Source organism: Pinus tabuliformis, chromosome 2_2 (genome assembly GCF_031772625.1).
Source record: "Pinus tabuliformis cultivar Carrire ecotype Pingquan chromosome 2_2, CPIR1, whole genome shotgun sequence".
NCBI lineage: Eukaryota > Viridiplantae > Streptophyta > Pinopsida > Pinales > Pinaceae > Pinus > Pinus tabuliformis.
Window position 1 is genome coordinate 799,389,338 of NC_142300.1, and position 14,074 is coordinate 799,403,411.

Genomic DNA, 14,074 nt, shown 5'->3' on the forward strand with positions numbered 1-14,074 from the left:
TGCCCTCGCAAAAAGAGGGGAAATGCATGGAACAACGATCGAGAAGGACTAGGGTGGCCACTCCGGGAGCTCGCACTGCTTTTAGCCCTTCCCCAACACCAGCCCACAACAATTCCCCCTTTTCTCTATAAAGCTAGGGATCGAAAGGAAGAAAAGGGTAGAAAACAAACCACAAGCCTCCCAAGCCCCGTGCCTTCGGCAAAAGGGGGCAATTGAAGGGGATGACGATCGAGAAGGACTAGGGAAGCCACCCCGGGAGCTCGCACTGCGTTTCATCCTTCCGGAACACCAATCCACAACAATCCCACCTTTTCTCCGTAACACTAGGGGCCACAAGGAAGAAGGGAAGAAAACAACAAGAGAGAAAGGGATATATCAACCGTGGCTACTGGCTCACAAGGGGAGGCTTCAAACAGAGAACAAGCTTCCCCAACCTCATGCCTTCGCAAAAAGGGAGGAACTGCAGTGGACGGCGATCGAGAAGCACTAGGGTGGCCACCCTGGGAACTCGCACTTCTTTTCTTCCTTACCGAACACCAATCCACAACAATCCCAACTTTTCTCCGTAAGGCTAGGGGGCGAAAGGAAGAAGGGAAGAAAACAACATGAAAGAAAGAGAGATATCAAACGTGTCTACCGGCTCACAGTGGGAGGCTCAAACAGAGAACAAGCTTCCCCACCCTCGTGCCTTTGCAAAAATGGGGAGAACTGTAGGGGACATCAATCGAGAAGGACTAGGGTGGCCACCCTCGAAACTCACACTGCTTTTCGTCCTTCCTGAACACCAATCCACAACAATCCCACCTTTTCTCTGTAAAGCTAAGGGGCCAAAAGCGAGAAGGGAAGAAAACAACAGGAAAGAAAGAGATATCAAACATGGCTACCGACTCACAAGGGGAGCCTCAAACAGAGAACAAGCTTCCAAACCCCGCGCCTTCAGAAAAGGGGGGAACTACATGGGACGACAATCGAGAAGGACTAGGGTGGCCACCCTAGGAACTCACACTGCTTTTCGTCCTTCCTGAACACCAATCCACAACAATCCCACCTCTCCTCCATAAAGTTGGGGCCGAAAGGAAGAAGGGAAGAAAACAACACCAAAGAAACGAAGATCCCAAGAAAAGAGAGAAGCTCAACAACACGCCGAGTAGATGTCCGCTAACCAAAAAGAAATCAAACAAGGCACCCAATCAAAAAGGCATCCCACCTCTTCACACCCTCCCACATGCGTTCAACAAAACACCTTTTCTAGCTTTACAACATAGCAAACAACCAAGAAAATAAATCACAACCTAAAATTGACCAATAGAAAAGACAAGGGCCACGATGAGACCAGTGTCTGGAGCACGTCAGTGAGAGGCAAATAGCCCCCCAACCCAACAACACAAGGCTTCAAATGACAAATAGATTACTGCCAATAACACAAACCCACCCTGCTATTGCACCCCTCCATGTACAAAACACCTGAAAACCTTTCCAGTGAGAAACTCAACCGGGGTCAAAGAATCAAACTCCAAAGAGGAGTTGTCATGGGCCGAAACTCAACGCTGGAGAAAGCTACGGGCCACAAATACATCGATGGTGCAAGGCCACTAGAGAGAGGGACGTTCACAAAGCGCACACCACGAAACAAAGAAATGATACAAGTCCCACAAAAAACCCACAATCCAAAGGGAGGAACAAAGACACAACCCGCTACTTCTTTTTCCCTTAGAAGGGGAGTGGCTCACAAGAGGACAAGGAATTCCCTCAATGGTAAAGGCATGAGATAATATTGCCACCCTCATGCCCATTGGCAGGGAAAATTGCGATCTTGATGGAGCTCAGACCGAGGGATGGGTTTTTCATTACCTGGACACCCAACCCTTCCACGAGGGCATGTCGAGGAATGGTCAGGAGGGACTAGGGTGGCCAGCCCAATGAGTTGAACCACTCTTCATCTATCCCATACTGACCGCACCCCAAAAATCTCCCTTCAGGAAATGTTTGAGCTACCAAGCATGCGCACAACCACTCCCTCGACCCAACCACCAATGAAAAAGCTCACCAAGCAACACATCAACCACCGCCACCTTTTCGAGAGAACCAACTATGGAAGCCCGCACCCTTGGCCCATGCCTTCCAATGAAAAAAAGACCGAGCACCGCCACTACGAATGAGTCTGAATTTATCCATCGTATTTACCAAGCACCTCTACTTTGCAACAACCATGCCCGGCCAAACAAATCATCAAAAGGGCTCCCAAGAAACAAGCTTCCGAACCCCCTACAGAAACACATTGGGGGGAAGAAAAAAACAGGATGGGTGGGACAAGCATAAGCATGGCTTGCAAGCACACACGTAAAAACAAGCGTTACCTTGAGACGAGCAACCAACAATGTTCCCGCCAAACACCAAACCCGCTCCCCTAGAGATGCACCACAAAGTCCCACATTGCAATCGAAACCCAACCAGCCCGAACCAAAAAAGAAAACCCCTGCTATCAATGATCCTACTGCAGGTTCACCTACGACAACCTTGTTATGACTTCTCCTTCCTCTAAATGATAAGGTTTAGTGAACTTCTCACAACATTGACGGTGGCGAACCACCATCATCGACGCAATCCGAACACTTCACCGGATCATTCAATCGGTAGGAGTGACGGGCAGTGTGTACAAAAGGCAGGGACGTAGTCAATACGAGTTGATGACATGCGCTTACTAGGAATTCTTTGTTGAAGACCAATGATTGCAATGGTCTATCCCCATCACAATGCAATTTGAGAATATTTCCCGATCTTCTCGAACCATGAATAAAAACTCGTTGGCTACATTAGTGTAGCGCGCGTCCAGCCCAGAACATCTAAGGGCATCATCAACCTATTATTGCCTCAAACTTCCATGGCCTAAATGGCCATAGTCCCTCCAATGGATCCTTATTAAGGGATTTAGATTGTACTCATTCCAATTAATAGACTCGATGAGCCCAGAATTGTTATTTATTGTCACTACCTCCCCATGTCAAGATTGGGTAATTTACGCGCCTGCTGCCTTCCTTGGATGTGGTAGTCATTTCTCAGGCTCCCTCTCTGGAATCAAACCCTAATTCTCCGTCACCCATCACCACCATGGTAGGCCTCTATCCTACCATCGAAAGTTGATAGGGCATAAATTTGAATGAAGCGTCGCCAGCACAAGGGTTGTGCGATCCGTCTAGTTATCATGATTCACCGGAGAAGCGGGCAAGCCCGCGTCGGCCTTTTATCTAAAAAATGCATCCCTTCAAAAGAGTCAAGAATTGTTGCACGTATTATCTCTAGAAATACTACGGTTATCCGAGTAGTATGGTACCATCAAAAAAACTTAAACTGATTTAATGAGCCATCCGCAGTTTCACACTCTGAATTAGTTCATACTTAGACATGCATGGATTAATTTTTGAGACAAGCATATGACTACTGGCGGGATCAACCAGGTAGCACCCTCCCACTTCAAATTGAATTTCGGGCGCTCTCTTACCGAGAGCCAACCTGAACACCCATCAAGCCAAAGAGATGTCAAAATATCATCTAAAAATTTTATGCCTTGCACCTCTTGCATCCCAAGAAGGAAGCACACGCAACATGCCAAGGACATGGCGAACAAATGGGCAGACCTGCCAAGACACAACACACCAAGGCCACTCCGGAGTTTGCATCCATAGCCCAACCAACAAGAAAATGAGCGATCACTCACCCACTCCCTTAGAAATTCCTCCAAAGGCCTCCACGCCCCGCACCGAGGCCACCTAGGAGTCCACCCGGATAGCAACAGCGGTGGAACTCGATCACCTGATCGCCTGTGGCAGCCTTGATGCAAAGGTAACAAATGGAGTACAACCAACCATGCAACCTCTATATTATAAATGAGCCACAACCCTCCCCACCCCTCACCGAGGCTACCTAGGAATCCACCCGGACAGCAGCAACGATGGACCTCGATCTCCCGACCGCCTGCGGCAGCCTCGATGCGAAGGAAAAGGAAGGAAAATAAAAAGAGGATGACCAACTACACAAATCCTATCATAGGGAGGGCATACAAACCTCCCCGTGCCTGCACCGATGCCACCTAGGAGTCCACCCGGAAAACAACAATAGTGGACCTCGATCGGATGATCGCCTGCGGCAGACTCGACACAAAGGCAAGGGAAGGAAATCATACAAGAGGGGATCAAGACGATCCAGAGAGCCACACCACAACAACCCATACAACTCCAAGAACTTGGAGAGTAGAAGGGGAATTGTTCACCTATGCCTCTTGGGACGAGCATGGCCAACATCACTGCTCATACACTACCGAGTGGGTATGAAGAGAAGATGAAAATCAGCCATCCTAAAAATGACCCAAGGCCATCCTTCAGGCAAACCAAAAAACACAACTCAATTACCAACCCACCTTTCATGCAAAAAGGAAACCTATCACGTGTATCATTTGGATGGGCACGAGGCACCAGGGGGGACCAAGGCGAGCTTGGGAGCTACACCACACCCACCCATATGAGTTTACACGGACACCCTCGACCAAACGAGTTTGCATGGATGCCCTCGCCTGACCCACCTGAACAAGTTTACACGGACGCCCTCAAATGACCTGCCCGTACAAGTTTACATGGGCGCGGACATGACTGTAACAAAAGGACAAGGCAGAGCCGGGAAAATGAGCTGCACGAACATGCACAAGGCCAACCTCGGGTCACAACATAGAAATTTTGATACTGGGTTGTTCCCCCGGGCATGCCCTCGCCCGACCCGCCCAAATGAGTTGACGCAGACACCCTCAAATGACCCACCTGTACGAGTTTACATGGGCGCCCACAGGAACGTAACGAAGGGACAAGTGAGAGCTGGACAAATGAGCTATAGGAACATGCACAAAGACAACCTCGGGTCACAACATATAATTTTTGATACGAGCTCATTCGCCTGAGCGCGCGCTCGCCTGACCCGCCCAAACGAGAGGACATGGATGCCCTCAAATGACCCTCCCGAACGAATTTTCATGGGCGCCCACATGACCGAAACGAGGTGACAAGGGAGAGCCAGGGAAACGAGCAGCACGAACGTGCACAAAGCCAACCTTGGGTCACAACTTAGCATTTTTGATATGGGCTTATTCACTTGGGCGCACCCTCGCCCGAACGAGTTCACACAGACACCCTCAAATGACCCACCCGAATGATTTTGCATCGGCGGCTGCACGACCGAAACGAAGCGACAAGGGAGAGCCAGGCAAATGAGCTGCACGAGCGTGCACAAAGCCAACCTCGGGTCACAACTTAGCATTTTTTGACACGGGCTCATTCGCCCGAGCGCACCCTCACCCGATCGAGTTCACACGGATGCCCTTAAACGACCCGCCCGAAGGAATTTGCATGGGCACCCGCACGACCGAAACGAAGCGACAAGGGAGAGACGGGAAAACAAGTAGCACAAACGTGCACAAAGCCAACCTCGGGTCACAACTTAGCATTTTTGATACGGGCTCATTCACCTAGGCATGCCCTCGCCCGAATGACCCGCCCGAACGTGTGCACATGGATGCCCTCAAACGACCCACCCAAAAGAATTTGCATGGGCACCCGCACGACCAAAACGAAGCGACAAGGGAGAGTCGAGAAAACGAGCTGCACGAATGTGCATAAAGCCAACCTCGGGTCACAACTTAGCATTTTTTGATACGGGCTCATTCGCCCGGGAACGCCCTCAATTGAACGAGTTCACATGGATGCCCTCAAACGACCCGCCCAAACGAATTTTCATGGGCGCCCACACGACCGAAATGAAGTGACAAGGGAGAGCTAGGAAAACAAGCTGCATGAATGTGCACAAAGCCAACCTCGGGTCACAACTTAGCATTTTTTATTCGAGCTCTTTTGGCCAGGTGTGCCCTTGCCCAAATGACTCGCCCAAATGAGTTGACATGGATGCCCTCAAACGACCCGCCTGAATGAATTTGCATGGGTGCCCGCACGACCGAAATGAAGCGACAAGGGAGAGCCAGGCAAATGAGCTGCACGAATGTGCACAAAGCCAACCTCAGGTCACATCTTAGCATTTTTGATACCGGCTCATTCGAACGTGCATGCCCTCACCCGATCGAGTTGACACGGATGCCCTCAAATGACCCACCTGAACGAATTTGCATGGGTGCCCACACGACCGAAACGAAGCGACAAGGGAGAACCAGGCATAAGATCTCTACGAACGTGCACAAAGCCAACCTCGAGTCACAACTTAACATTTTTGATATGGGCTCGTTCTCCCGGGCGCGCCCTCACCTGAACGAGCTAACATGGACGCCCTTAAATGACCCACCCAACAATTTTGCATGGGTTCCTGCATGACCAAAACGAAGCGACAAGGGAGAGCCAAGAAAATGAGCTGCACGAACGTGCACAAAGCCAACCTCGGGTCACAACCTAGCATTTTTTTATACAGGCTCGTTCGCCCGAGCGCGCACTCGACCGAACAACCCGCCCAAACGAGTTCACACGGACGCCCTCAAATGACCCGCCCCAACGATTTTGCATGGGCGCCCGCACGACCGAAACGAAGCGACAAGGGAGAGTCGAGCAAATGAGCTGCACGAACGTGCAAAAAGCCAACCTCGGGTCACAACTTATCATTTTTGATATGGGCTCATTCGCCTGGGCGCGCCCTCGCCCAAACGACCCGCTCGAACGAGTTGACACGGACACCCTCAAACAACCCGCCTGAACGATTTTGCATGGGTGCTCGAACAACGGAAACGAAATGACAAGGGAGAGCCGGGCAAAGGAGCTGCACGAACGTGCACAAAGCCAACCTCAGGTGACAACTTAGCATTTTTGATACGGGCTCATTTTCCCGAGTGCGCCCTCGCCTGAACGACCCGCCCGAACAAGTTCACACGGATGCCCTCAAACGACCTGCCCGAATGAATTTGCACGGGCGCCCGCAAGAACAAAACAAAGCGACAAGGGAGAGTCGGGCAAACGAGCTACACGAACATGCACAAAGCCAACCTCGGGTCACAACTTAGCATTTTTTGATACGGGTTCATTCGCTCGGGCGCACCCTCACCCGAACAACCCGCCCGAACAAGTTCACACGGACGCCCTCAAACGACCCACCTGAACGATTTTGCATGGGCACCCGAACGACCGAAACGAAGCGACAAGGGAGAGCCAGACAAACGAGTTGCACGAATGTGCACAAAGCCAACCTCGGGTCACAGCTTAGCATTTTTTGATATGAACTTGATCACTCGAGTGTGCCCTCGCTCGAATGACCTGCCTGAACGAGTTAACACGAATGCCCTCAAACGACCCGCTCGAACGATTTTGCATGGGCGCCCGAATGATCAAAACGAAGCGACAAGTGAGAGGCTGGCAAATGAGCTGCACGAACGTGCATAAAGCCAACCTTGGGTCACAACTTAGTATTTTTTGATACGGGATCATTCACCCAGGTGTACCCTCACCCAAACGACTCGCCCGAAAGAGTTAACACAGACGCCCTCAAATGACCCACCCGAACGAATTTGCATGGGCGCTTGCACGACCGAAATGAAGCGACAAGGGAGAGCCAGGAAAATGAGTTGCACGAACGTGCACAAAGCCAACCTCGGGTCACAACTTAGCATTTTTTGATACGGGCTCATTCGCCCCGGCGCGCCCTCGCCCGAATGACCCGCCCGAGCGAGTTCACACAGACGCCCTCAAACGACCCACCCAAACGAATTTGCATGGGTACCCACACGACTGAAATGAAGCGACAAGGGAGAGCCGAGCAAACGAGCTGCACGAACGTGCACAAAGCCAACCTCTGTTCACAACTTAGCATTTTTTTATACAGGCTCGTTAACCAGGGTGCGCCCTCGCCCAAACGACCCGCCTGAACGAGTTCACACGGACGCCCTCAAACGACCCGCCCAAACGATTTTGCATGGGTACCCGAATGACTGAAATGAAGCGACAAGGGAGAGCTGTGCAAACAAGCTGCACAAATGTGCACAAAGCCAACCCCGGGTCACAACTTAGCATTTTTTTATACGGGCTCGTTTGCCCGGGCACGCCCTCGCCTGAACGACTCCCCTGAATGAGTTCACATGGACACCCTCAAACGACCCACCTGAATGAATTTGCATGGGTGCCCACACGACAGAAACGAAGTGACAAGGGAGAGCCAAACAAACGAGCTGCACGAACATGCACAAAGCCAACCTCGGGTCAAAACTTAGCATTTTTTTATGCAGGTGCGCCCTCGCCCAAACGACCTACCTGAACGAGTTCACATGGACGCCCTCAAATGACCCACTCGAACGATTTTGCATGGGCACCCGAACGACCAAAACGAACCGACAAGGGAGAGCTGGGCAAACGAGCTGCACAAACGTGCACAAAGCCAACCTCGGGTCACAACTTAGCATTTTTTGATATGGGCTCATTCGCTTGGGCATGCCCTTGCCTGAACGACCCGCCCAAATGAGTTCACATGGACACCCTCAAATTACCCGCCTGAACGATTTTGCATGGGCGCTCGCACGACCGAAATGAAGCGACAAGGGAGAGGTCGGCAAACGAGCTGCACGAACGTGCACAAAGCCAACCTTGGGTCACAACTTAACATTTTTTGATACGAGCTCTTTCGCCCGGGTGCGCCCTCAGCCGAATGATCCACCCAAACGAGTTCACACAGATTTCCTCAAACGGCCCGCCCAAACTATTTTGCATGGGCACCCGCATGACCGAAATGAAGTGACAAGGGAGGGCCGAGAAAACGAGCTACACGAACGTGCAGAAAGCCAACCTCGGGTCACAACTTAGCATTTTTTGATATGGGCTTGTTTGCCTGGGTGTGCCCTCGCACGAATGACCCACCCGAATGAGTTCACACGAAGACCCTCAAATGACCCACCCGAACGAGTTGACATGAATGCCCTCGCCCAACCCGCCCAAACGAGTTTGCACAGACGCCCTCGCCCGACCTGCCCGAACGAGTTTGCACAGACGCCCTCGCCCGACGTGCCCGAACGAATCGTCTGAACGGGTTTGCACGGACGCCCTCGCCCGACCCGCAAAAACAGGTTTGCATGGATGCCCTCGCCCGACCCACCCAAACGTCCCGCCCGAACGGGTGTTCACGGACGCCCTCACCCCTCCCACTTGAAAGACCCGCCCGAACGGGTTTGCATGGACATCTTCACCTAACCCGCCCGAACTTTTTTTCACAGACGACCTCGCCCGACCCGCCCGAACGAGTTTACACGGGCACCCTCAAATGACCTGCCTGAACAAGTTTACATGGCAAACGACCCACCCGAATGAGTTTTTACACGGCAAATGACCTACTCGAACGAGTTTACATGGGCTCCGACACACGACCAAAACAAACTCACAAGGGAGATTCGGGCAAACGGGCAACACGATTGTGCGCAAATCCCACCCCCGGTCACAACTTAGCATTTTTTATATGGCCACGTGCACCTAGAGCACCGTCATTGAACATGACACGACAAACCTGACCCGACCCAACCCGTTTGCACGGGCACCCACACACGACACGTCCCGACCCGCCCGAACGAAATTTGGGGTTTCCATGGGCACACGACCCGAATGAAATTTTGGGGTTTCTGTGGGCGCACAACCCGAACGAAGGCACGAGGGAGCATCGGCAAACGGGCCACACGAACGTGCAGAAGACACATGGGCGGTCACGACCTATCATTTTTGGCATGACCACGTGTGCCCGGGCACCCACACACTGCAGGACACGGCCCGACCATCCTTGCGCGAGCCGACCCGACCTGCCTGAATGCGTTTGCATGGGCACCCACACACGACATGACATGACCTAACTCGAACAAAATTTGGGGTTTCCTTGTATGCACAACTCGAATAAAATTTGGGGATTCCATGGGTGCGCGACCCGAACAAAGGCACAAGGCAGCGTCAGGCAAACGGGCCGCACGAACGTGTAGAAGGCACACGGGGGGTCATGACTTGACATTTTTGGTACTGCCATGTGTGCTCGAGCACCCACGCACGGCATGACCTGACCCGCCCGAACGAAATTTGGGGTTTCCATGGGTGTACGACCCGAACGAAGGCACGACGGAGCGTCGGGAAAACGGGTTCCGCGAACATGCAGGAGGCACATGGGTGGTCACGCCCTAACATTTTTTGCACGGCCATATGTTCCCGAGCACCCACGCATGGCACGACATGACCCGACCTGACTCGACTTGCCCGAACACGTTTGCACGGGCACCCACACACGACATGACCCGACCCGACCGAATGGAATTTGGAGTTTCCATGTGTGCACGACCCAAACGAAATTTGGGGTTTCCATAGGTGCACGACCCAAACGAAGGCCCGAGGGAGCATCAAGCAAAAAGGCCACACGAATGTGCAGAAGTCACATGGCGGTGGTGACCTAGAATTTTTGGCACGGCCACGTGTGCCCGGGCACCCACACACGGCACGGCATGACCCGACCCGCCCTGGGCGAGCCGACCCGAATCGCTCGAACAAAATTTGGGGTTTCCATGGGTGCATGACCCGAACAAGGAAGGCACATGGGCGGTCATGACTTAGCATTTTCTCTACGCCCACGTGTGCCAGCGCACCCCCACTCGCGGCACGGCATGGGATGACCCGGCCCGCCCGAAGGAAATTTGGGGTTTGAACGGGCGCACGACCTGAACGAAGGCACGAGGGTATGAATATCTTTGACTCTAATACATAAATATACTTGGGGTAACATGCCCTTAAGGTCTTCAACATTTTCTTTTGACTCTTTATTACACTTTAACATGTGCTAGGCCTATTTCAATGAGCAAGAAACTCAATGATAGATATAATAATATATATATATATATATATATATATATATATATATATATATATCTATATATATATATATATATTTATTTATTTATTTATTTTCTTGAATAAATACAAATATCAAAAGTACATTTATGAGGACCGAACCCAGTTACACTTTCTTCAACAGCCCCCTCTTAACTAGGGAGGTATTCATAAATAACTACAAGGTGTTCAGCTATTTTTCAGTCTTGAATAATTCACATAAGAGAAACCAGATTGGCAACCCATCTATTATAGCATCATATTTTCCAACATTGTTCATAGCAAGGCCTTGACTAACAACTTTATCTCTCATAAGATCAGAGCACAATGTTGGCGAGGCCAATGGCTTATAAAGACCTTGGTCATTGTCTCTAAAGGTACATACCCACCCAGGTGTTCCCTGAGTATGACCTTCTAGGACAATTCTTGTCTTGGGTTCCCAACCCTCAAAGAATATCACTCCTCTCGCCTACTCTTGTCTTGGGTGCCCTACACATCCTCAAAGAGCATCAGATGCCAAATGATTGCCCAATCCTCCCATTATTTTTTTCCAAGTGAAGACAAGAATGTTGTGTCTATCTCTTCCCCTTGATTGGGGAAGACATGCCCAAGTTTCCTCTGACAAGGAACTTGCCCAAGCTCCTTTGTAGTTGGGAACTTGTTAGAACTCCCTCTTAGCTAGGGACTTGTCCATTTAATCAACAACTTCTTCTTCGTGGGTCCTTCAACTGCTTGATCTCCTTCTTTTCTTCGATGTCATGAAGTCTTTGTTTGAAATTATTCTTGGCAGGGTACCGGCCATCGATCACTTTCCCTCCTAGTTTGTCATGTCATTGCTCCCTTCGTGGAAAGTGGCCTTCTTGATATATATCAGGTCCTTTTTGTCATCTAGCTACTCCTTTGTCACCTTGTCTATCCTTCATAACACTTATCACATGAATGCTTAGTTGTACTCGCTTGTTCCTGTACTTTGATTTAGTGGCCCTTCATGTCTTCATCGTGATATTGCTCTTCATCATGACATATTTGTAGAGTTGAATCGGTTATCTACACCTTATTATCTCCAAGGCCTTCATAGGTGTCAAGGGTCCTTCATCTTTTTCTTCCTTTTTCATAGTTTCCATGCCTTCTTTCGAGAGATGTTGAGGAATCTTGTCAAATAGTTATTCTTTGTGACTGTGATGTTCTTCATTTGCTTCTTCTTGGATTGATTGGTCAACGACCTTATACTCCATATGAGAGAACTTCTTCATGTTGACCTTTACTCCACTATAGCACATTCCTGCAAGCATGTTGTTGGCGAAAGAGATCATTTTATTCTTGATCGTGATTCTAGAACTTTTCCCATGACCCAATCAATATTTATGATGACATGACTTAAACATTGATGCATACATACCTCATCTTGATTATGCTTTTATCATCACAGCTTTATTTGATAGTTCTCCTCGATTGGTGTAGCCTTTCTTGCTTCATCTGCTCTTGCCTGTATATCATCCTCTCTTGAATCCCATAAATGGGACCCCCAATGAGACCTCTACCCCCTTTGAAAGAAGACTTTAAGCAAAGAGGTTGACTTAGTCATAGGAGTATCTTCCTTCTTTTGCTTCTTGTCGTCTTCTTTCACTTCTTGAGTTACATGAGAGTCTTCCCTTTTTCTCTTGTTGTTGTTGTCCTTCTGGAGTTTAGGACAATCCCTTTTGTAGCGTCCATACTCTTGGCATCCAAACCGTTGGACTTTGGACATGTAGTGGTCCCAAACAATTTGTTACTTTCCTTGCAAAAAGACACTGAGGTATACTCAGAAGGGGACATATACTTACTTGATAGACTTTGAGATGTAGTGAACTTGCTTTCTTCTTGAAGACTTGATGGCTTGCCTTCCTTAGATCTTGATGTTGTTCAAGTTTCTTTCTTCAAATGGACTTGATTGATGACTTGACTCGTAGTTCCTTTCATTCTTCAAGATGGTGTAGCTTGATGTAGGTCCCTCTTTGATTTGTTCTTCTTGTAGGTGCCTTAATACAAGGCGTTTCTTCTTTCTTTGTAGTATTCCATGATGAATGATAGATGGTAGACCTTCTTGTCCTTGATGTGATTGAGACTTCTTGGCTTGACGCTTCAACCTTGCGGATGTTCTTGAGATTCCCTTCCCTTGATGTGTCACCTTAGCTCCGATACCGCGTTGAAGAATCTTGGGCAATGGGGTATAGCAGGATTCTTCCAGACTTGATAAAAAATTGTGAAGCTCTTTTGCAATTTATCGTGTTATCTTAATATTCTTCTCTTCTTATTAATGCATCTATGTTTACTTTCATCAAACTGGTGCCAAAAACATAAGAACAAGAACACAAGATGTTGGCTCTCTGCTAGGGAAAAACCCTTCTCTCTCTCAGAGAGGAAAACCCTTCCATAAATTTCTCTCATTGAAGCTTCTTATTGGTCATTGCGAAGCCCTAGACCCTTGACAATAATATCCCCCAAGAACAAGTCAAGTCCTTCCTCCTCTCTGCACTTTGTTTCTTCAGCGCTTCGTTCCCCAGCACTCTGTCCTTCATTCAACTTTTGATAGTCTATGGTGGACTAGCTCTAGAAGAGACTCCAACCTTTGATCCTTAGCGACATCCTTTACCAATGAAGAAACCTTCATTCTCTTGACCAACCGAGCCTTTTTCTTGATGTGAGGTTGCAGGCTCGATGTACACCAAGTTTACTGCACCTGGGGCGATTTCCATCACAATGAGACATGGAAACCCCAAATTTCCCACACTTGGGATGCTTTCGACAAGGCGGGACATGGAATCCCTGGGTTCCCCGAAATTTGGTGACTTTTTTCGAGGAGGGACTGGGAGACCCCATGTCACACTCCTATCCTAGTGGTAGTATTTCAACCACGCATAAGTGGGTGCAAAACCGCCATAATTTTTCCTTTTACCAATACTTGAGTACACGGTCTGCGCCTACTTCAACACTCGGTCAATTTTCCAACAAGTGTTCTTAAAAATGCAGTGAAAATAACTTACCACAAATTTGTCTTCTTCAATTATTGTTTCAACATTTCATGTCATGTGGTCGTGCTGCACTGGCCTGCGGCCTGCGCGACATAAATCCACACCTAAACTGTGAACCTGTCTTCCCAAATTTCCCTTCCACGGCGCCCAAACTCTGGCCGTCGGTGTGGTCCATAGTGACGGTGCATGGCC

General features: G+C 49.5%; 1 pseudogene; it reads right to left on the reverse strand.

Moving 5' to 3' along the window:
- Positions 1-2,483: 2,483 nt before the first annotated feature.
- Positions 2,484-3,458, reverse strand: LOC149195143 (18S ribosomal RNA; annotated as a pseudogene; the record flags this gene model as incomplete).
- Between the last annotated feature and the right edge of the window lie 10,616 nt (positions 3,459-14,074).